This window comes from Schistocerca serialis, chromosome 1 (genome assembly GCF_023864345.2).
Source record: "Schistocerca serialis cubense isolate TAMUIC-IGC-003099 chromosome 1, iqSchSeri2.2, whole genome shotgun sequence".
Taxonomy (NCBI): domain Eukaryota; kingdom Metazoa; phylum Arthropoda; class Insecta; order Orthoptera; family Acrididae; genus Schistocerca; species Schistocerca serialis.
In genome coordinates, this window is record NC_064638.1 from 303,793,272 (window position 1) to 303,817,993 (window position 24,722).

The 24,722-nt window shown below is 42.1% G+C and overlaps 11 non-coding genes across 11 annotated transcripts; 1 reads left to right on the top strand and 10 right to left on the bottom strand.

Moving 5' to 3' along the window:
• Positions 1–5,441: 5,441 nt before the first annotated feature.
• Trnap-cgg (transfer RNA proline (anticodon CGG)) lies at positions 5,442–5,516 on the bottom strand. Its single transcript has one exon. It is a non-coding gene; the product is annotated as a tRNA-Pro (tRNA).
• A 226-nt stretch (positions 5,517–5,742) lies between these two features.
• Positions 5,743–5,817, bottom strand: Trnal-cag (transfer RNA leucine (anticodon CAG)). The gene has a single exon. It is a non-coding gene; the product is annotated as a tRNA-Leu (tRNA).
• A 226-nt stretch (positions 5,818–6,043) lies between these two features.
• Trnap-cgg (transfer RNA proline (anticodon CGG)) lies at positions 6,044–6,118 on the bottom strand. The gene has a single exon. It is a non-coding gene; the product is annotated as a tRNA-Pro (tRNA).
• A 226-nt stretch (positions 6,119–6,344) lies between these two features.
• Trnap-cgg (transfer RNA proline (anticodon CGG)) lies at positions 6,345–6,419 on the bottom strand. Its single transcript has one exon. It is a non-coding gene; the product is annotated as a tRNA-Pro (tRNA).
• A 226-nt stretch (positions 6,420–6,645) lies between these two features.
• Trnap-cgg (transfer RNA proline (anticodon CGG)) lies at positions 6,646–6,720 on the bottom strand. Its single transcript has one exon. It is a non-coding gene; the product is annotated as a tRNA-Pro (tRNA).
• Positions 6,721–6,946: 226 nt separating this feature from the next.
• On the bottom strand, positions 6,947–7,021 carry Trnat-cgu (transfer RNA threonine (anticodon CGU)). The gene has a single exon. It is a non-coding gene; the product is annotated as a tRNA-Thr (tRNA).
• A 226-nt stretch (positions 7,022–7,247) lies between these two features.
• Positions 7,248–7,322, bottom strand: Trnap-cgg (transfer RNA proline (anticodon CGG)). Its single transcript has one exon. It is a non-coding gene; the product is annotated as a tRNA-Pro (tRNA).
• A 226-nt stretch (positions 7,323–7,548) lies between these two features.
• Positions 7,549–7,623, bottom strand: Trnap-cgg (transfer RNA proline (anticodon CGG)). Its single transcript has one exon. It is a non-coding gene; the product is annotated as a tRNA-Pro (tRNA).
• A 221-nt stretch (positions 7,624–7,844) lies between these two features.
• Positions 7,845–7,919, bottom strand: Trnap-cgg (transfer RNA proline (anticodon CGG)). Its single transcript has one exon. It is a non-coding gene; the product is annotated as a tRNA-Pro (tRNA).
• Positions 7,920–8,145: 226 nt separating this feature from the next.
• On the bottom strand, positions 8,146–8,220 carry Trnap-cgg (transfer RNA proline (anticodon CGG)). Its single transcript has one exon. It is a non-coding gene; the product is annotated as a tRNA-Pro (tRNA).
• Positions 8,221–9,270: 1,050 nt separating this feature from the next.
• Trnap-cgg (transfer RNA proline (anticodon CGG)) lies at positions 9,271–9,345 on the top strand. The gene has a single exon. It is a non-coding gene; the product is annotated as a tRNA-Pro (tRNA).
• The last annotated feature ends 15,377 nt before the right edge of the window (positions 9,346–24,722 follow it).

Genomic DNA, 24,722 nt, shown 5'->3' on the forward strand with positions numbered 1-24,722 from the left:
AATTTCCGTCAGCCACGAAATCTTAGACTGCACGACCTGGGTTTGAATCCATATGCAGAACGAGGCGGTTCGTTGTGTCATTTGAAGTTAATACCTATTCTCAACTAGCTGTTTGTGAATAACGTAAATTTTTAATGTGACATTTTGTGTTAAATAACAAGTATGGTATGTTACTTTCAAGAGGAAGTCATGAATTCGACGAACTTATTACGTGCATTACCTATCTGACGTAATAATGAGAGTGCTAACATTTCAGTTATGTCATTAATTGCAATAAATGTGAGCTTACAAGCCTTAAGGACAGTCTTATCTGTGATGAGGTGTTCCCTGATATTTGTAGTATCGTGGTATTACTTTTCATCTTGAGTTATTGCGATACAGAGCAGTGTTTTCTAGTGGTGACTTGATGGAACCATTTTCAATAGTCAAACGACTGTACCAAGGAGCGATCAGAGGACCTACTAGACAGCTGCTTTATGTAGGTTGCATGAGAATCAGGCGAAATGCAATTCAGGTCATTCGGATACTTTTGAGCACGACTGTACATTAAATCAGTAGTTAAGTATCAAATGTTTTCACCAATAGCGAGATGCTGGAAACTTAAATGACGATAGAATTGTTTTTGCCTGACTGGGATTCGAACCCAGCATCTAGCACCGTTGTTTTCTAGCCAGGAACAGACGATAAATAGCTATTGTTGGTTCACCAGCAGCGAGATGGGCGCATGTTTAGCTAGACATCAGCCGACGAAAAGTTCTGTGCTGAATGGAATTCAAACTCCGCACACGTGGTCATGAAGAAACTTGAACTATCAAATTCTTTTCCAATAATAGCTAGGAATGGCATGTTTGTACTTTCAATGATGTGATGGAAAATACTCTGCTGGCTAGAAATTGAATCCGCAACATATCGTTGTTGGTGATCACAACGAACACAACGTCAAACCCAAATCCGTTTTCACCAGTAGGATGGAGAGGAATGTTTGAACTTGAAAAGATGTAAGGAAACGTTTGATCTTGTAACGTTGTGATAAAAAGCTCATCATGTGGCTGTGATTTGAAACGAACACGTTACAGCTGACAACGCACGAAGAGACGTTGAAAATGCAACTATTTTTCACTGTTAGTTCGGAGTGCACATGCTAGGGCTTGAAATGAAATAATGAATATTTTGTGCTGATCAGGATTCGAAACCAGATAGGTACCTTTCGAGGACGCCTAGAAGAGTTTGCAATCCTCGGGACCACAATGAAATCGAAAAATGGTTCAAATGGCTCTGAGCACTATGGGACTTAACATCTATGGTCATCAGTCCCCTAGAACTTAGAACTACTTAAACCTAACTAACCTAAGGACAGCACACAACACCCAGCCATCACGAGGCAGAGAAAATCCCTGACCCCGCCGGGAATCGAACCCGGGAACCCGGGCGTGGGAAGCGAGAACGCTACCGCACGACCACGAGATGCGGGCAATGAAATCGAATTCTAATCGCAGTCCAGCACCACAATTTTCAGCGTCTCAGTTTCAAATAAAGTAAGAGCCTTGTGAACTTACATGACCATTGGTTCATTAAATGAAATACGTTTTCTAGTTTACGACGGCTTGCTGGTGACAGAGTCTCTGCCTTACGGGGTTTCTCCATCTGTCACAGCTCAAACGAATGCCACTCTTCCGCAGTCGGCAGCGAAGGGGTGTTATCTTTATTGCGGATATTGAACTACGGAGCTTACTGGTGAGCTACTTGTGTGTGTTAAAAATCTACGCCTGACGTGAGATGCGAACCTACACGTTTTACCCGTCAATACAAGATTAATCCACCAGACCACAGAACCCCCTGCCAAGCACATAATTTTGAATTGCAGAGTATTCATTTAGATGTAGATGCAGATATCAAGGGACGCGTAATAGGAAGGAGGGCGGGATCTGGGAATGGATGAAGTGCAGAAGTGCAAAATATAAGCGTGAAATGCTTGCAAAGTATTGCTTACTTAGATGTGTGCCACAGTTCATTTTATCTTAGGACCGAGAGATAAGGAAGCACTTTTCTCAGAACGAAGAATGGGTCATAGGGAAGGAGAGATCAAAGAATACGGTTTCATAGGTGTTGAGAGGAATGATAGAGAGTAAAGACAGCAGTAATTAAAAGAGAAAATTTAGCGTCATTGGAAGCAGCTAGATTTGTTTATAAAGTTTTGGGGGAGTGGAATAGAAGGGCACTTGCGGCGATAGTGTCAGAGAGAGAGAGAGTGTGAGAGAGAATAGAGGAGATATTAACAACGAGTAAACATAAATGTTCAAATGTCTGTGAAATCTAATGGGACTAAAGTGCTAAGGTCATCAGTCCCTAAGCTTACACACTACTTAACCTAAATTATCCTAAGGACAAACACACACATCCATGCCCGAGGGAGGGCTCGAACCTCCGCCGGAACCAGCCTCACAGTCCATGACTGCAGCCCCTCAGACCTCTCGGCTAATCCCGCGCGGCGAGTAAACATAATATGAAACCGTTTGTGTATTGTGTGGGGACGGAGGGTGTATTCATGGATGGAGGGGAAGAGAGAGACGTATTTGAAATAACAAAAACTACTGTGACAGAGTCCATCTAAGCTGATTAGTTTGTAAGTATGTAGACAGGGTATAAATGAAATCAAAATAGAATACTTAACAAACTGTATATTCAAAAGAAACCCACTTGAATTAAAAGGGCAACTCCAAGGAAAGCCAACCCCTATTGTATCTTTTCTGTTTCCATGCGATCTTCCAGTAGCTCCCAATGAAGAAAAATGACGAAAAAGAAGACATAACAAAACATTTTATGGACTCTAATATGTTATCCAGAATCCTTCATTATTTTGTACTTCTATCACGCGTCTTGGCATAGAATGTATAAGCCGTCGGACGTAACAGCATGAAGAAGCAACTTCCTCCCGAGCTTTCAGGACGCAGTCCCAAAGAGCGTCCGCAGTAGTTGGTCGGTTTCGTGGCCAGTTCTCTGTTAATGTTCTGGCGACCTCAGCCCACATGTTTTCCATGGAGTTCATATCAGCCGCCCGTGGTGCCAGTCCATGACGTTGACGCCAATTGTGGAGAGCCGCTGCTGTTCAAATGCAGACTTGTAAATGGGAGAACGGTCCTCTTCCAATGTGATGTTTCCTTCTGCGTACAGCATTCGCACTGACGGAAGCACCAAATTTTCCAATATGTGGGCATACTGCACGCTGTCCAGAGTTCCTTCTATCCTTTGAAGAATTCCCGCCCCTCTCGCAGAAATCCAACCCCAGCAGGTAACAGATAGCCGGCCACTTCTTCTCGTCGTGGTTACATTTTCACGTCGATGGCGACTCCCTTGCGGCCTATAAACGATTCGTGGACCGTCGTTATTGGTGGAAAACAACTTCTCATAAGTGAAAATGACGTTGTCCCACGACGCCCTCAGATGGAGCTCCGCAAATGCTAGCCGGCATAAAACGTTGTCTTCGCTGAGCTCTTGTTTCGCGGCGGATCGTCGTGCATGCAGTCCAGCGTCCCTCAGCCTTCGGCGAATCGCGCCACTGGAGCCGGGGAATTTGGTATCCTGCCGCAACTGCTTCGCGTTCAGAAAGGGATTTTCTCTGCTCCTAGACACTAGGTCCCTGTCTTGCTTCTGTACGCTCACTCTCTTCCTGCCTGAGCCAGGAGCCCTGTTAGTGGTGCCTCTTTCAAGGCATATCCTCCACCAACTCGTTGCAGTGGAATGTGGTACGCCATACGGTCTGGCAGCTTCTCTGATGGAACATCCTCCTCTATCCCCTCTATCTCGAATAGACCTCTTCCAATGAGCCATTATGGCAGACAGACTGATCTGTATTTCTGCTTGCCGCTCTTATGCCAGGAGAGGAGGTAAACATATTTACATCAAACGGAGCGGCAGAGGCAGAGGCATGCGGCTCAGCCGTGCTGGCTCGTCCCGGGTTGTTGGCCCACCAACGCCACCGCCAGGTCGCTCACTTCCGTCTCGCCTCCGCCAGCCTGGCTGGCCCGTAGCTCGCGAGCCGCGTCTAGTACAGACCCGGGCCGCATGGCCACGATCACCCCTCGAAGTATCAAAAGTTACACCTAACCTACCCAAGTCTGTAGTATAAACTAACGCAGCTACAGCTATTATGCTATAACATGTGCAGGGACACCTACAGTTGACGATTCATTCAAATATTTGACGAACAATACTTTCAAAAATACATTCATTTTAAACATAGCTACCACAAAATATTTCACCTAGCTAGCAATAGCATGACGCAGGAAATTATACTTTCTTACAAGCGCTGTGCATTAGATGTAGCCTTAAGAAAACCTGTATTCAACCACGACAACTAAGCGGAATGTAAAAGTAAACAGGTTTGGCGGCAGCTTCTCCAAATAATAGTATATACTTAGTATATAATACACGTTTTGTGCGCTTATAACATGTACTCAGTGTGTCTGAAACAATACGTGCTGCACGACGGAAATTACTTTCTGCTGAGGCACTTCATTTACATCTCAATGATACACGACTACTAGAGAACATTGCTCTTTACGGCAGTCAATCCACTTGTAAATTAACATCATGATATCGCGGATATTAGGCAACACGTTACTAGGAATGAGGTAAGCCTTAACGTTTGCAACTAAACATGCTACTCCTAGCTACTTCTGAATATGAAGTTGATTATTAACGTGTCTCCATAACCATGTGTGCGGCGTTCGACTCTCAGTCAGCATAAACGTTTTCGTCACCTTATTTCTAGTTAAACGTGTGCACATCTCACTGATCGTGGACCAACATTTGACATTTCTCATCTGTTCCTGGTTAGACAGCGACGGCGGTAGGCGCCGGGTTCGAATCCCGGTCAGGCAATAGAACTTCAGTCGTCATTTAAGGTTCCAACCCCACTACTGGTGACAAACTATGATTTCTACATTCTGATTTTACGTACTTATTCAACAATCTGATTAGGTCCTGGGTTCACATCCTTGTCCCCAGCATTACGTGATGGCATTTCAATTTCAAACATGTGCATCCTTTGTTCCTTAACAATGCAACACGATACAACGTCTTTCGAGGTTAATGACCAAGAAGGTAATTGTCATGTTAGGGTTCCTGCTTTCGTACAAACATTATCGTCATTTACGTTCAAGTTGAGAACTGATAACTGATACTGGTGCAAACGTCAATATTTGACGTCTCTTTCTGCCTAGTGATCGAGTCTCGATAAGGCACAAAGCTTTGCTTGGTTAAAAATGGTCTTACATTCTGGGTTTGCATCCAGATCCAGAACGAAGACGTTGGTCATGTCATTTAAAGTACAACTTTGTGTACAAGTAACTGTTGATGAGTAATGTGAACAATCAGAATGAGATTTTCACTCTGCAGCGGAGTGTGCGCTGATATGAAACTTCCTGGCAGATTAAAACTGTGTGCCCGACCGAGACTCGAACTCGGGACCTTTGCCTTCCGCGGGCAAGTGCTCTACCAACTGAGCTACCGAAGCACGACTCACGCGCGGTACTCACAGCTTTACTTCTGCCAGTACCTCGTCTCCTACCTTCCAAACTTTACAGAAGCTCTCCTGCGAACCTTGCAGAACTAGCACTCCTGAAAGAAAGGATATTGCGGAGACATGGCTTAGCCACAGCCTGGGGGATGTTTCCAGAATGAGATTTTCACTCTGCAGCGGAGTGTGCGCTGATATGAAACTTCCTGGCAGATTAAAACTGTGTGCCCGACCGAGACTCGAACTCGGGACCTTTGCCTTCTGCGGGCAAGTGCTCTACCAACTGAGCTACCGAAGCACGACTCACGCGCGGTACTCACAGCTTTACTTCTGCCAGTACCTCGTCTCCTACCTTCCAAACTTTACAGAAGCTCTCCTGCGAACCTTGCAGAACTAGCACTCCTGAAAGAAAGGATATTGCGGAGACATGGCTTAGCCACAGCCTGGGGGATGTTTCCAGAATGAGATTTTCACTCTGCAGTGGAGTGTGCGCTGATATGAAACTTCCTGGCAGATTAAAACTGTGTGCCCGACCGAGACTCGAACTCGGGACCTTTGCCTTCCGCGGGCAAGTGCTCTACCAACTGAGCTACCGAAGCACGACTCACGCGCGGTACTCACAGCTTTACTTCTGCCAGTACCTCGTCTCCTACCTTCCAAGCTTTACAGAAGCTCTCCTGCGAACCTTGCAGAACTAGCACTCCTGAAAGAAAGGATATTGCGGAGACATGGCTTAGCCACAGCCTGGGGGATGTTTCCAGAATAAGATTTTCACTCTGCAGCGGAGTGTGCGCTGATATGAAACTTCCTGGCAGATTAAAACTGTGTGCCCGACCGAGACTCGAACTCGGGACCTTTGCCTTCCGCGGGCAAGTGCTCTACCAACTGAGCTACCGAAGCACGACTCACGCGCGGTACTCACAGCTTTACTTCTGCCAGTACCTCGTCTCCTACCTTCCAAACTTTACAGAAGCTCTCCTGCGAACCTTGCAGAACTAGCACTCCTGAAAGAAAGGATATTGCGGAGACATGGCTTAGCCACAGCCTGGGGGATGTTTCCAGAATGAGATTTTCACTCTGCAGCGGAGTGTGCGCTGATATGAAACTTCCTGGCAGATTAAAACTGTGTGCCCGACCGAGACTCGAACTCGGGACCTTTGCCTTCCGCGGGCAAGTGCTCTACCAACTGAGCTACCGAAGCACGACTCACGCGCGGTACTCACAGCTTTACTTCTGCCAGTACCTCGTCTCCTACCTTCCAAACTTTACAGAAGCTCTCCTGCGAACCTTGCAGAACTAGCACTCCTGAAAGAAAGGATATTGCGGAGACATGGCTTAGCCACAGCCTGTGGGATGTTTCCAGAATGAGATTTTCACTCTGCAGCGGATTGTGCGCTGATATGAAACTTCCTGGCAGATTAAAACTGTGTGCCCGACCGAGACTCGAACTCGGGACCTTTGCCTTACGCGGGCAAGTGCTCTACCAACTGAGCTACCGAAGCACGACTCACGCGCGGTACTCACAGCTTTACTTCTGCCAGTACCTCGTCTCCTACCTTCCAAACTTTACAGAAACTCTCCTGCGAACCTTGCAGAACTAGCACTCCTGAAAGAAAGGATATTGCGGAGACATGGCTTAGCCACAGCCTGGGGGATGTTTCCAGAATGAGATTTTCACTCTGCAGCGGAGTGTGCGCTGATATGAAACTTCCTGGCAGATTAAAACTGTGTGCCCGACCGAGACTCGAACTCGGGACCTTTGCCTTCCGTGGGCAAGTGCTCTACCAACTGAGCTACCGAAGCACGACTCACGCGCGGTACTCACAGCTTTACTTCTGCCAGTACCACGTCTCCTACCTTCCAAACTTTACAGAAGCTCTCCTGCGAACCTTGCAGAACTAGCACTCCTGAAAGAAAGGATATTGCGGAGACATGGCTTAGCCACAGCCTGGGGGATGTTTCCAGAATAAGATTTTCACTCTGCAGCGGAGTGTGCGCTGATATGAAACTTCCTGGCAGATTAAAACTGTGTGCCCGACCGAGACTCGAACTCGGGACCTTTGCCTTCCGCGGGCAAGTGCTCTACCAACTGAGCTACCGAAGCACGACTCACGTACTCACAGCTTTACTTCTGCCAGTACCTCGTCTCCTACCTTCCAAACTTTACAGAAGCTCTCCTGCGAACCTTGCAGAACTAGCACTCCTGAAAGAAAGGATATTGCGGAGACATGGCTTAGCCACAGCCTGGGGGATGTTTCCAGAATGAGATTTTCATTCTGCAGCGGAGTGTGCGCTGATATGAAACTTCCTGGCAGATTAAAACTGTGTGCCCGACCGAGACTCGAACTCGGGACCTTTGCCTTCCGCGGGCAAGTGCTCTACCAACTGAGCTACCGAAGCACGACTCACGCGCGGTACTCACAGCTTTACTTCTGCCAGTACCTCGTCTCCTACCTTCCAAACTTTACAGAAGCTCTCCTGCGAACCTTGCAGAACTAGCACTCCTGAAAGAAAGGATATTGCGGAGACATGGCTTAGCCACAGCCTGGGGGATGTTTCCAGAATGAGATTTTCACTCTGCAGCGGAGTGTGCGCTGATATGAAACTTCCTGGCAGATTAAAACTGTGTGCCCGACCGAGACTCGAACTCGGGACCTTTGCCTTCCGCGGGCAAGTGCTCTACCAACTGAGCTACCGAAGCACGACTCACGCGCGGTACTCACAGCTTTACTTCTGCCAGTACCTCGTCTCCTACCTTCCAAACTTTACAGAAGCTCTCCTGCGAACCTTGCAGAACTAGCACTCCTGAAAGAAAGGATATTGCGGAGACATGGCTTAGCCACAGCCTGGGGGATGTTTCCAGAATGAGATTTTCACTCTGCAGCGGAGTGTGCGCTGATATGAAACTTCCTGGCAGATTAAAACTGTGTGCCCGACCGAGACTCGAACTCGGGACCGTTGCCTTCCGCGGGCAAGTGCTCTACCAACTGAGCTACCGAAGCACGACTCACGCGCGGTACTCACAGCTTTACTTCTGCCAGTACCTCGTCTCCTACCTTCCAGACATTACAGAAGCTCTCCTGCGAACCTTGCAGAACTAGCACTCCTGAAAGAAAGGATATTGCGGAGACATGGCTTAGCCACAGCCTGGGGGATGTTTCCAGAATGAGATTTTCACTCTGCAGCGGAGTGTGCGCTGATATGAAACTTCCTGGCAGATTAAAACTGTGTGCCCGAACGAGACTCGAACTCGGGACCTTTGCCTTACGCGGGCAAGTGCTCTACCAACTGAGCTACCGAAGCACGACTCACGCGCGGTACTCACAGCTTTACTTCTGCCAGTACCTCGTCTCCTACCTTCCAAACTTTACAGAAGCTCTCCTGCGAACCTTGCAGAACTAGCACTCCTGAAAGAAAGGATATTGCGGAGACATGGCTTAGCCACAGCCTGTGGGATGTTTCCAGAATGAGATTTTCACTCTGCAGCGGAGTGTGCGCTGATATGAAACTTCTGGCAGATTAAAACTGTGTGCCCGACCGAGACTCGAACTCGGGACCTTTGCAACTCCGCTGCAGAGTGAAAATCTCATTCTGGAAACATCCCCCAGGCTGTGGCTTAGCCATGTCTCCGCAATATCCTTTCTTTCAGGAGTGCTAGTTCTGCAAGGTTCGCAGGAGAGCTTCTGTAAAGTTTGGAAGGTAGGAGACGAGGTACTGGCAGAAGTAAAGCTGTGAGTACCGCGCGTGAGTCGTGCTTCGGTAGCTCAGTTGGTAGAGCACTTGCCCGCGGAAGGCAAAGGTCCCGAGTTCGAGTCTCGGTCGGGCACACAGTTTTAATCTGCCAGGAAGTTTCAATGTGAACAATGATATTACTTGTGATTCGCTGTTAATGTTGGGATTTCCATAGAGTGCTTGTCGCCATTAATCACGTTTCCTTTTAACTGCTTAGTATTACATAAAGCTGATGCGAAACCACTCCCCGTTGAACGTTGAATGACGTTCAGCATGTGTTGGGTAAACCTTTTAGACAGCAAAGAACTTGCTTCCAGTTGCGATACAACGTTATAAATTCATATACTGTCTCAAATATTTAATTGTGCCTAAGGATTACTGAACGATTTATGTGATAAAACTAGTTGTCCCATAACATTTGAAATGTCACTTATTGTAATTAAGTTTAGTTTACAAACGTTAAGGACTGTCTGATCTCTTCTGTAGTATCGTGGTGTTACTTTACATCTGGACGGACTGTCATAAAGACTGGTGTTCTCTAGTGGTCTCTAGCGGTACCCATTGTGTATCTTACAATGACTGTACTGTGGAGGGTTGCGACGGTGTGCAACACAGTTATGCTATGTTGGTAGCATACATTCAGGTGCAGCCTACATGTTGGAATTCAGGCGTGACCCACTTTTTTTGCTGTCGGGTGTACATACAATCTCTGCTCGTCTGTCATATCCTGAGGACGTCGGCTGGTAAGTACTTTTCAATGTATATAGCTGTTGGTGAAGTTTACTGACATTAAAATATACATGTATATGTTCGATGTCGACACACGGATTGTATATGTTTCCGATATATTGGAAGAGAGCGTTGCGGTAAACTCTTATAGTGTTCTCCAGCAGGTGATGCTAGTGAAACTTTTATAGTTCTTAGTTTTACTCCATTAGATATTACAAAAATAAAAGAGAGAGAGAGAGAGAGAGAGTGGACTGTAAACTTTCTTTGATCAGTGTTGTGTAAAGATATATGTAAAAAAAATAACATAGGTTCGACAATGTTCATTTGTAAGGGAGGTGTAGATTTCATGTTGAAACGTCCCCTTTGAACAGTTACAAACGACTGTGCTTAACCTGACACACAATATTTTGTTAGCGCAACGCAATCTGACTTTCAAAATTCCCTGCAAAACAATGGGCCCTGACTAACAGTAAACTACACCTTTCACAAATCACTTACCTCACAAAAATCTTCGCTGCTCAAGCTACTGCAATACAGCGAGCGCCACTACTACCAGCTAAATAAAAGATTCAAACTATGGAAGGCACTAACTACTGATAGGGATAGTTAGCAAATGAAAGATATTAATAGAGAACAAACAATGTATTTACCTTGATATCATCATATATAAATATAGCAGTTCATGACAAATTTCAAAACTCCGCCATCTCTCTCCCCACATCCACCACTGCTGACGGCTCACCTCCAACTATGCAACGCTACGCGCTGTTCACAGCCAGCTGCCTAACACTACAATGGCGAGTATTACAACAATGCAAAGCAGCCACAGACTGCACACAGCACAGCCAGTGATTTTCATATTGAGCGCTACGTAACGTTGCCAACAAGAAAACATAAACAGCCTACTTACATAGAGAAAACATAAACAGCCTACTTAACGTTGCCAACAAGAAAACATAAACAGCCTACTTACACAGAGAAAACATAAACAGCCTACTTACATAGCCCCCATGCTCCCCACAAAAAATTTTACAAATTATTGTGGGCAGTGGCCAATAATGATTTGATAAAATTTTTCATAATTACAATAACAAAGAAATCAAATGCACACACTTATTGATACAATGTTGGTCAAAAGCTAAAATTTTCTCACAGTCCATAAAGATAGTCCTGATCATTCATCATAATAGTAATTACAGGTTTTTTTTCACAAAGTCTCATTAGTAAAAGAAATTGCACACAGAAGTAGTGGATTTCCATGCAGTCTTGAAGAAGTAGTGTTGTCCTTCCAATGGAAAGACAGTGCTGACTCTTGACATGCTGACAGGTAATGGGCCACAATGGAGCAAACCCACAGCAGACTCATTCGAAGTTTTGAAGAATATTGGTAGGTAGGTCATCACAGAGCAGACCCACTGGAGTCCTGGTAGAGATTACGGTATTGGTGGGCCACCAGAGGTGCAGACCCACTGTAGTCCTTGTACAGATGGCCAGCAGCCATCTGTTGCGATTGTGCAGGTGCACAATCACCATCGAAGAGTCTTGCGGAGAATATAGCAAGTCCATAAACCATCACTTGTGCACTCACAAAGTTTTTGGAATTGTCCTTAGAACCAGCAATGCTGTTATCCAGTCCCTTGCTGAATTAGTAACACACGTGCAAACACGAACAGTCCCAACTTCTCACATATTATCCATATACTATGACCAACAGAAACGTGTGCAGTGAAATGTAACTAACAAGTTAATAATATCATGAACTGGTGACAATTACAAATTTATAACATAAGAATACAATAACAAAGGTACAAAATACATCATTAAAAACATAACAATACAGATAACATTTGTAATAATATGGGCTTTACAAAAGAATCGAAATAACATATACATCAGTGTTACAGAAATTACGACATAAGTAAACATATAAAAGATCAGAATAATTATTGAAACATCAACTTCACACATGAGCATTAAAAAAAAACAGAATAAATAATGTGTAAACATCTTTACAAAGTAAATAACATATTATTAATGAAAATTATAATCGAGGATAACAGTATTCCTCATCATAGCTTAGTATTAGAAGAGGAAAAAATTCTATGAAACTACACAGAGACAGGAAGAAAACAAATACACAAGGGTACACAAACACATAGTGGGATAACACAAAAGGAAAGGACAGGGTTTGTTTTCAGTGTAACTTTTGGTACTGCAGTATTTTGTGAACAAATCTTTTTTGTTCTTGGAGATCTCCCTTCGTTCATCATTATTCCCAAAAAGTCCTATCTGTACCTCTTTTCTGTATTCTAACCATATTTCTTTCAAAATAAATATGGCTCATTGTACAATACTCATTTAGGCCCAAATCGTTTTCATATAACTTTCAAAGCATTCTTTCCCTATCCTCCATAGTTAGGTTCTTATATAGTCTACCCCCTCTTAAGCTAACTTAAATCTACTGAGCTCAGATGCTAAACTAAGGGACAAGGCAATGCAGCAGCACATAAAACAATTAATATAAACAGCAATAAAAAAAATGGAAAATCGCAAAGCAAGCTACAGTAAATCTAAATTACCAAGCAATTCAACATTACAACTAATATGAGGCAATGCACAGCAAACAAGAAAAATAAATCTGGCTTAGCAGAGTAACACAAATTGAAATTCAGCAGCACTATGCCTGGCAAACAGCAGCTTATATCTAAACATGACATAGCTCAAGCAGAAAAAATAGTACACTAAAGATAACAATGCAGATAAGGGAAATGTATAATCACATCTTAATGTCTAAGTAATTAAAGTGGTGCACCACAAGAAGTTATTCTACCAAAAACGTTACCAAGTACTTGAAAAGTAAATTATGTATGCAGTTCCTGTTATTAGTCCCTTCTTATTGTTCTCTCCATTCCAAGAGCTCCTTTTTCGAAGAATGTGGATCAGAAAATACTTATTTAATAAATCTGTTGACAGAAAGTGTTCACATTAACAGATGCATTTAAGTTTATTTTATAAAACCAATGCTGCAACACAGCTGGAAACCAGATATTAAACAAAATGAGCAATCTCTTAACTACAAAGACTATAGATGTAAAATGTTTCTAATCATTTCATTAGGCATTTTAGTAAATATCATAAATTACGAACCTACAGTGTAATCATGTTTTCAAGTTTGAGGGTGTCGTATTTACGATGCTTTCTACAAAGGAATGTCGATAGCGAGGATAATGGCCTCCCGCTTTTTTTTTTTTTTCTACCACCTAATGGCTTTTTCTCAAGGCGTCTGGCACACCTGGCCGCTCACAACGAATTACGTCACGGTCACTTACCTTTCTTACCCAAATATTTACGACAGCAGTTTTCGCTACAGTGACAGTCTCATATAAAAATATTTCACCAGTCGAGAATTTGCGTTCAAATGTGTAGAAACAAAATCCTATGAATATAAGAGAGTACAAAAAATTTTCGTCGGCATTGTGATACATTCACACATTTACACACACATTTCATAACTCTTAAAGTACGATTCTTGGTTTCCAACAACCTTTTCATAAATCAGAGTCCCTAACCACTACTCATTATTCCTTACCTTATTACACATATACATATTCGTCGACACTTCTTCAATATTTCATCCTGAGAAACAAGTAGCATAATCAAATTCCTCATATACGGTATCATCATCTTATTGATCATAAACATACCTCAACAGCATAATACATATCGTCATTGTAAAAATAACATCATAACACCTCAGTCAAATCTCAAAATCGTCGTAGCTTGCTGCAATAATGTCAAAACCTAAAGAAAATTCTCTGCTCATTTCAATAGTGTCATCTACCTCAAACGTACTTTAAAATCATGCTCTCATACCAAATACATCATTCAAAGCTCTCATAGTATCACAATGGTTCCGAAAAATGTGAGCATTTCTCAAAGTACAGACAAAATACAATTTCATAAGTGTGAAGTTATCCAACTGTGTAATTGCGTTAACATCTGTCACTGATGTAATAAAAAAAGTTTATCTCTTAGTTACATGATCAGATAGCTGTGTAATTTGTGTGTTAGAGAAATATGGTACCGATGTGTAAAGTTGTATAAGCAAATACCATATTAGCTAGGGTTCCTTGTGGTTGCCACACACATGGTACACAAAGCAAGCGTGTACCCCCCTGAGGATTAATGTAATTATACCCTCAGGTGTTACAGATTACAGCAATGGAATGAAATGTATCATGGAAAACCTTTGTATCATTGTACTCCAAATATCTTTAAAAATAAATATTTTAAGTACAAAATCAATCACTCAAATACGTGTCCTGTAGCGCTAAATGTGCGTCTTGTTGAAAGATAATCACTGTGGAAGTGTCGTAGTTATCGTCCTCCGAAAGCAAAGTTCTGCAGAAGTCAATGTACTTAACTCATGATACACAAAAGTGAAATGCTTTGCGTATAAATGTCTTAGTTATTACGCTTATTGTCGTGATGAGGACAGTACTGTGCTGTAACGTATTGTTGTGCTACGGAAAAGGCAGTCTCATTGTAACTATACCACAAAAGTTACTAATAAAACATGTTTTGCTTTCCAGAAGAATTCAGAAAAACTGTGCAGATATAAAACAGATATAGCGCAAAAGCAACATTGTAAATTGTCACTCATTAGTAGCGTCGTGATAAAATCGTGTATCTGTCAAAGAAACCAAGTGCTAAGTCATCATTAATCCCACAGAAAGTACTTCAAATAAAGAACGTCTTTTCAAGTAAACCAAAATGTTGCATTAAAATCTCATTAGCAGTGCCGGTATATGTTCTAAGTATGTGAGCCTGATAGTTGTTACGTAATCGTGCAACTAACAAGCAAGAATGTACACACACAATAACGCTGTGACGTCTGTTCACTATAACAATGCATTCGTCATTTCTGTTTAAATAAGTTCTCTTGGTTCTTGATTGGATATTTAACTTCAAACACTGTTGCATGTTAACAGATACTAAGTCTGACAAAGCATACTGGTAATGTAAAGTGAAAAGCTATATGGCAAAAACAAAGTTAAAAGCAGATTATCTTTCAATAAACGGTTTTACATGTGAAATGTGGTGTAAACCTTTACTCTTCCTAGTACGCAGAGTTTCAACTGGAACGCAATTATCATGCGGTATACGTCGATAAAGAATACTGGAATTTTTCTCAAGGTTAGCGTCTATGTTATTTTTCTCTGAGCCAGCCGGCGCACGCGGCTGCCTGCGGTGTGAGTCATTGTCTGTCTCTTTGTTGGCGCGCGTTGTTATTGGGATTAGGAGACCGAACTTCTACAAATTCGCCTTGCCGAGAGGGCCCAGCTCTGTTAGAATCCCGCCAGTTCTGATGAAATTCACGTCTGTCGTTATGATTATATCGTCTGTCGTCATGTCGGTAGATTCCACAGTTTCTTTCTTGTCGGTCACATGGTGGAGAATTTCTCCCTGAATCGTAACTGCGCGCTGAACTGTTGCGTCTGAAGTTATTCTGTCTCCCGTGATAATAATAGTTCTGGTTGCCATATTGTCTGTTTCTATGATTGTCTCTGTCAGATTCATTACTACGGAAATGCGAACTTTCTCTGTAACTATTACTCTGCCAGTGGTTGTCATACGGGTGGTGTCTGTTTTGGTCACGATTTGTGTTGTGAGAATAGCCTCGTCGTGTCCAGTTATTATTTCTTTCATCGCGGAATTCCGACGGATATGACCTGTAATCGTTGTGTTCCTGTTTCCGTGTTCCGCGATTGTCAGTGTCGATTTCCAGTTCTTGTAACAGTCCCTGAAAAGCCTCAATGTCTTCTTTGCAACGTCCTGCTAAAATAATATGTCGTAAATGTTCAGGCAATTTGATTAAGCAAATGCGGATGAGTTCTGAGGGGCTGTATGGGTTTGACAGGTACTGATTCTTATGCAACATGTCTTCAAAATATTTCATAAGACTGGAAAATTCAGATTGTTCGAAATGTTTCATCATTATGATGCCATGTTTTACTCGGTCTTGTGTGGCTTGAGACCAATATGCTGAGAGGAAGGCATGGTAAAATTCTCCTTCACTGTGGCAATCGTGAATGACCGATCGCATTCTTACAGCTGGTTCATTCTCTAAGTAGCCACACATAAATTCTAATCTGTGTTCTAACGACCAGTTGGGAGGAAAACAATGAGAGAATTGATGGAGCCATGCTTGTGGATGAATGTCGTTGCCAGAATTCTTAAATGTTTTGAATTTACGTGTAGTAATGAACAGCTTATAATCAAAATCGTCATGTCGGCGAGTCGCATGTCGGTCATTGTTACTTCGTTTCGGCGGTTCCGTCTCAAAATCCAATGCGCCTTGCCAATTTCTTTCATAATTTCTGAAGTGTCCTGTGTTATTATTTTGTGGTTGTTCCGTATTTCTATGTCCCTCTTCCCGTATTGGAGCGCGAGAGTCCTCTGAAATACGTAATTCTTGTATTACCTGCGTCAACTGATCTTGTACTTCCCGGATTTCTCTTTTGTACTGTGTATTGATGTGATTTTGATTTTGTTTGAATTTTCTAATTTGTTCATACTCTTCTGTGTCAGTGAAGGCTACGGGTCTTGTGTCATTCAGATCATCATCTACCTTTGTAGATAAGTTAGTGACCTGATCCGAAAGTTCGGCTACTTTCTCCGATAGTGTACTTATTTCCTCCATGTTTCTTTCTGAACCAATTTTCAGGGTATCTACTGTGTCCTTTAAGTTTTCCTGAGTTCTTGCAAGTTGCGTAACTGAATCAGTAGATGCAACTGAGTCAATTTTAGCTTGCAAGGTCTCATGATTTTCATGAACAATAGTTTGCAGTTCTTTTATGGCTGCTTCGTGATTCTGTAATACATTTTCATGACGCGAAAAAATAGGTTGGAAATGCTCACAAATTTGTGTTTTTACGTCATTACAGACCTTTTGACATTTCGATTCGATGTTATGTAACTCAGTGGTTAAATCTTCACGTGTTTGATCAAGTGTAGTGTCTAACTTTTTGAGATTTTGTTCCACTGTGTCTAACTTTTTGAGATTTTGTTCCACTGTGTCTAACTGTTGCTGTGTTTGTCTCTGGTGTTGTTCCATTGTGTCTAACTTTTCAAGCTTTTGTCCCATTTGTTGCATTAATTGTAATAACAATGCACTGGTGTCTGAAACATGTTCCTCAGTGCTTTTTGGCAGTGAAGTTGCACCGGAAACATTCACATTTTGACAAGCAGAAAATGTGTCTTGACTTATTTGAGAAAACTGTGAGGATCCAAAACCTGAATCTACCGTATTTGCGAGATCGTGTCGTGTCATTTCGGCTTCCTGAGGCGAGCTATTGCCGACCGATCGATCGATAATGCTTCCCTCTTCACTAATTGTTTCACTGTCCACGCCATTATTTGCCGCCCACTCCATTTCCCTATGCACAATTACCAAATTACTACTTTGAACATCAGTTAATTCATTACTCGGTGGCGCTAACACACTGCTTTCATTTTCACCGTCATTTCTCAGTTTACTTTGGAGCCTAGTATTACGTTTTTCACACGCCATAATTGTCACAATATTTCACACGATAACACAGAAAAGCACAATTTGAAGAGCAAAAATAGGTGAACACATTAACATAGCACTGAAAATAATATTTAGTTAATTGCAAGCGCAGCTGCGAAAAACTTGCTGCAAATCTACATGCATGCCACAACTGTTTTACTGTACAACAATGAAAAACTACAACTACAAAGGAAATTCTTTCTATAATTACACGCTAGAAATAAACAAAATCTACACTAATTACACAAACTACAAGAAAAAATCAGAAGATTCCAGTGAGGTATCCTGGCAGGGTCGCCATATGAAACGTCCCCTTTGAACAGTTACAAATGACTGTGCTTAACCTGACACACAATATTTTGTTAGCGCAACGCAATCTGACTTTCAAAATTCCCTACAAAACAATGGGCCCTGACTAACAGTAAACTACACCTTTCACAAATCACTTACCTCACAAAAATCTTCGCTGCTCAAGCTACTGCAATACAGCGAGCGCCACTACTACCAGCTAAATAAAAGATTCAAACTATGGAAGGCACTAACTACTGATAGGGATAGTTAGCAAATGAAAGATATTAATAGAGAACAAACAATGTATTTACCTTGATATCATCATATATAAATATAGCAGTTCATGACAAATTTCAAAACTCTGCCATCTCTCTCCCCACATCCACCACTGCTGGCGGCTCACCTCCAACTATGCAACGCTACGCGCTGTTCACAGCCAGCTGCCTAACACTACAATGGCGAGTATTACAACAATGCAAAGCAGCCACAGACTGCACACAGCACAGCCAGTGATTTTCATATTGAGCGCTACGTAACGTTGCTAACAAGAAAACATAAACAGCCTACTTACATAGAGAAAACATAAACAGCCTACTTAACGTTGCCAACAAGAAAACATAAACAGCCTACTTACACAGAGAAAACATAAACAGCCTACTTACAATGTGAAAGATTGTTTCATCCCTTCGTTAGCTGTAAGTGATGTGAAAGATTTTACGTGGAGAATTATGTCTGATATGAGCTGTAGCGAGTCGTTTCATCTTCCCATTATCGATAGCTTCTAATTGCGCCTCATCAGGTGGCGCGTATTACTCCCTTGTGCGGTTATCGCTACCCCGGCTAGGTTTCAAAAGTGGTCGCCAGAGCGATGTTGTGGGGTTCTTCGAAATGTGCAGTGTAGGTAGCTTACGTGTAGCCTTTCGTGCAGCATGGAGCTGGGGCCAGCAGCAGTGTTTGGAGCAAGGGATGTGCGATGCGGACTGATACAATGTCTTTTCCAGGTCGTTTTTCACTATTCTTCGCGGAGACTGGGTAGCAGGCAAAAGTTTCGGCTCGCCTATGCCATGAGTAATGGGTTGGTGAGCTCTGTGCACCGATTTCCCGCTTCGCAAGCCGTTTGGGCAGGTGCTCGTGTTTATATTCATTGATACGTTAGGCATGCCTTTGTTGTTTGATTCTATGTGATTCTTGGTCTTATTTATTTCCCTGAGTACTCTGTGTATTTTTGAAGTGATATGTGTTAATCTGCTGACTAGTTCTCCAAAATAAATGTCGTGGTTAATGTTCTTATGGCTATGTTATGTGCCTAGCTTTCATGGATATTTGTATCAGAGTCCCATGAATTATCGAGTTTTTATTTAATTTCGTGTTTGGTTTTAAATTCTATAATGCAGGAGAAAAAATAGTTCCATAATTTTAATAATTGTTTTCACTATGTTTTAGAAGCTTAAGTGCTCTCTGATGTTACTATTATGCTGCCCTTTAAATTTTTTTTCTTGTGATCTCCAGCTAACTGTAAGACCTTAGCAAGTTGTTATTTCTAATCCTCACTTGAACTATTTACAGCTCCCTTTCAGTAGTACTCTTTCACAGCTTACATTTTTAGCGGTGCTCATTTCCTAGGGCGAATGACCTTGTTGGAAAGGGTTGTGACATTACAGCCTTTATCACTGCGATTTTTAACATGTAAAAGTTTGTTTTCTGTATTCGCGTCAGTATGTGCGAACTTTTAACATATACCAATGAATGTTGTAACCAGATATCTTTGCCGCGCTCCTGAAAAGCGCAGAATATCACGACAGCTATAAACTGTTATACGCTGCTATCGATCAGTAAAAAAAAAAACGATGCACTTATGTTTAAAAATAACAATTGCCAATTTTTACTTCTGCAGGGAGCCGCGCCGCTCTCTAGCTGTTCTTCTGTGAATGTGTTGCGAGTCGGACGCAAAAGAATTGTGCTCCATACTGATATAATCATTTTATTGTAAATTTAAGAGTTTAAGTGATTAAAAATATATGTAGCCACAAACAAGCGAAAAGGTATATCGTGAAAATTCGCTCCACCGCCACAATGGGTGGCCATGTTAATGTAAGTTTCCGTTTCATAATATAATACTTGAAGCCTTGAAGTTTATTTAATTTCAAAGAAAATCTCTCAACCTTATTTTCATTAATTATACTTGTGATAATCTTTTCTGTTTAAAAGATTTATGCAGCTTATGATCCAGCGTGTGTTCTGTCGGAACAGGAGGCTGTCGTGACGACATCGTTATAGTATTTATTCCAAGTTTTTTCAGTTCCGTTTATATGTTCGTACAAATCCAATTAGTTGGTCCCTTAGGTTTCTTTCATGTAACTTCTGTCTGTTTTCTCCGCGCGATCTTCCTCCGAAAAAAAATTTCTGTTCATTTTTTTAGTAATTTTCGATATCGCGAATGAGAAAAGACAGCCGCCTCCTGCTCCGAACGGAACACCACGACTTTTCTAACGTCGGAGAGAACCGCACGAATTTTCCCCTAAAAGGTAATAGAATTTCTTAAAGCTGGATCAATTACACATGTTGCTGCTGTTCTCCGACAAATCTGGTGTGATTAATAGTAATTTATTCTGTCACGACAAAAAGAACCAATTTTATTTTTACCAAAGCAACAAAGCTTTCAATTAAATTACTAAAAAAATCATACCAGATCTGGCGCCCGAACAGGGACTTGACTAAAATATTGAAAGTGTCACGGTACTAATATATGATTGTCTTATTTCATGTATCGCTCTTTGGAACCCAATGCTGCATAAAATTACGATTGAGCAATAAATATACGCAACATTGAAGGACGCGGTATTTACACAAATATCTTGGGATTTAATAAGACGCAGATTTGCAGTTTTGAAGACAACGCCGAGTGAATACCAAATTTTCGTTTCCCTTAGTTCTGTCTAAAGAGTAGCTCATTTGACCTTCAAATTCGACCTCACTCTATCCTTTCTGTAGCTTAACGTAAAAAACCACTTTTTTTTCTACATAAATATTTGAACATTTTCTGTAGCCTTTTGCTTGGACTATTTGTTTTATACTGTAGTTAGTATTCTCGTGTAAGTTCAAGATGGATGCCATTTCAGTCTTTTCTGTGTAACAGCGTTGGCAATCAATTGTTTCAACGGCGTTGACTCCATCTTGTCTTTTGCTACAGACGTGTGTCAGTTATTACCCAGACATTTGACGAACGCGCCGCGACTTTAACTTGCGCGGCAAGAATAATTGACAATCAGAATTTCAGTTGGCAGTACCCATTTTAAGTTGGCAATAGTTGAATTTCATTATGGCGGACGGACAATCGAGCGCGAACTCTGCAGACGAAAGCGACGGCACTGTTAACAAACATTACCGACTCCGCTCACGCGGAACGACGGCCAGGACAGACAAGAGGTAGCTAACGTGGACGACACTCAGCAGGAAACACCCACCTCCCCGATAACGGTATCAATTGGCATTGTCAAAATGTTACAGGAATTGATACTAGACAAACAGGAGAGGGAACAACGTGAGAAAGACAGAGACAAGTTTTTATCAGAGTTGAAAACGGATATGACAACACAGATTGACTCAGTTAGGAATGACGTAAATACCACCATTGATGCGAAAGTAGGTACCCTCACTACGCAAGTAGGCTCTCTCACAGCGAAAGTAGGTACCCTCACTACGCAAGTAGGCTCTCTCACAGCACAGATAGATTCGGTTAAGGGTGACGTCACGGCGCAAGTAACCACTTTGACGACACAGATAAGCACTCTGAATAATAAAATTGATAACATTGGTCAGAATCTCACAACTCAAATCGAAGCGTGTCGCAAAGAAACCGATTCGGTAAAACTTGCGTATAAAACAGTTGCACGACAGGTAGACGAGTTAGCGACAGCGGTAGCCACTGTAGAATCAAAAGTAAGTGCAATGGCGAATGACATTTCGGACCGAACTATTGAGGAAAGAGTTAGCAGTAGTGTTGCTTCGCACACTAAAGCACTTACCGAACATTACAAAGAATGGATTGATGTACAAGAGAAGCTTGTTGAGGAGAAGGTTACACGTGACTTGAAAGATGTTGTTAAATCCGCAACCTTAGACATATTATCTGCACCCGGCAGTTCAGGAGACACTGTTTGTACTGAACTAGGCCAAATTAGACGAGTGTTTACCCGGGATTTGCCGGAATGGCGGAAGCAAGTAACAGATGAGATATCCGACCTGGAACAGCAAATTCAAACACTCTAGTATGATAACCAGATTGACGGGAATCACTCACTACCTTCTGAGCCAGATGAACATCAATATCAGACAACACAACACACCACAGTACATTCCGCGACCGAAAAATGAATTTAACGATCCACACAACAACACTGAACAATTGACACTCACAACCCTCATGAAAGAGGAGAGTGTATTGAAACACAGAGTTTTTCAACCATTCCAACCGGAAAAGCGAAATATTCATCCAGTCGTTTTCCTAAAGAACTTTTCAGGAGTCTTTCCAGCTGCCTGAAATGACAAACAGAGAATACAATTCATTACCGGATATATACAAAGAGAAAGTGCTATATGGGGAACCGAGATGGTTGATAAGTGCAAAACATTTAGCGAGTTTGAGAAGAACTTTTTAAGCAAATTTTGGAGCGCAGATGTTCAGCAACGCCTACGCAAAGAGGTCTACAACGCCGAACCTTTACATTCGAACAGTGGCGGACTTCGCCGGTACTTTGAAAAGTACTTGAGAAAGATACAATATTGGGACACTCCCATAACAACAAAAGATGTTATTATGGTTCTTAAGTCAAAACTACCCATTTCCATACGCGAAAAATTAGTGAACGTGTCAGAGGAAGATCAGGACGCATTTCTATCCGTCCTTGACTCGCTCGATCTTATACACGAAGACGCGCGTGCGAATGCTAACCGTAAGAACAACGACGCAGGCACGTATTCGAATGGAAACGGTAGTAATGGAAATGGTTCACACGAAACACAATACGGAAACAAACAGTACAATAACCGCAATAGAGGCCGAAACAATGGTTACCGTAATGATAAACACAAAAACAAGCATTACGGCAACCAACGGTACAATCCAATATACAACACGCAACAACAGTATTACGGGAATGCCCCATACCAATCAAACAATAACGGTAGTAACTTCTACCAGAATGGGAACAAATACAAGGGTAAACGTTGCAACAATCAATATTGCGGAGGTCAGCTACCTCCACCACAACCCTATGGGCAGCCACAACACCAGAAACAACAGCAATACACGCCTCAGCAACAACCATTCATGCAACAAGAACAGTACACGCCACCACAACAGGACTTTAGATACAATAACAATAGACCAAGAAAACAATACAATCCACCGGTATATTTTACGCAGGCAAGTAATGTACCGATTTTCAGCCTGGTAGCCAAGTGCAGTACCAACATGGGTTTGATACAAATCAACACACGCAATGGGTAAAAAACCAGCGAGAATGGTCAAGTGATGTGACAGAAGAATCAAATCAGTCGCATCACAAGAAAGCGGCAAACTAAAGGCAGCACCTTTTCGCCTCCTTGGGGATGCTGCGGGACATAATGGGGGCAAACTCGACCTTGAACGACTTAACGTAATACGTTATGATCGCGACACTGACTTGAGAGACGATTTGTTGCAGGAAAATATTGAGACAGACTTGAATGACGTATGGGAAGACGAAGTACAAGCAATGACTAAAATTTACATAGCCAATACACCAATAGATACTATTATTGAGACTGGTGCAAACGTAAATGCTTTATCACTATGTATGTTTAAGAAAGTTTCTGCAGGGATGCAAATTTTAACGTTACCAGTACAAGGTTGTTCAGTAACAGGAGCGGTAGGATCTTTATCACAGCGAGTCAATTTGCAAGCTCAGGTACCGATAAGGGTTAATTCTACTTCTTTCATGTGTGTATTTCTAGTAGTTAAGAATTTGTCAGTGTCATGCTTATTAGGACTGGAGTTCCTGAGGAAGAATAAGGCAGTGATTGACATAGAAAAGGGTATCTGTACAATCCGAGTAGGTGAACAGGAGGTAACGCTGCAATTGTTGCGCGGCAAGGTCAAAAGAGTCAACACTGAGCACAAAGTTAAGGTACGCAGACTGGTACAGCGAATGTTTTTGAACCAAGCACACATGACAAGACAGGGTAACAGTTGGACGGATTTTGATACTGATGACGGACTTCCGACTAGAGAAGAGATTTTGAATAAAGTAAGCGAATCAAGTGAACTTGATTACATACAAAGGCAAGATTTACTGCACTTACTTATGAGGTATCTTCATGTCTTTTCTTCGAAACCTGGAGTAATACGTGACTACGAATATGACATGAAGGTCGCTCCCCATTCTACTTTTTGCAAGACAACGTACTCTGTCCCGTATGCAAGGCGCGAGGCTGTGAAAAATGAAATACGTAAAATGCTTAAGTGGGAGATCATTGTACCGTCAGACTCACCTTACAGTAGTCCGTCATTGCCAGTTTTGAAGCAGGATGGTAGTGTACGTATAGTTTTGGATGCAAGAAACATAACTAAAATAATTATTCCAGTAAGAACTCGACCTGAGGCTATGGATGAACAAATACAAAGGTTTCATGGAGTAAAATTCTTCACATCGGTAGACTTGAGATCGAGCTACTGGCAGGTCAAGATGACATCACAGTCTCGAAAATATACAGCGTTTATATTTTCAGGTAGATCATACCAATTCAAAGTAGTTCCATTTGGTTTGAATGTGAGTTCAGGCGTATTCATAGCTGCACTTGATCATGTATTAGGACCTGAACTGTTGGATCGAGTAACAG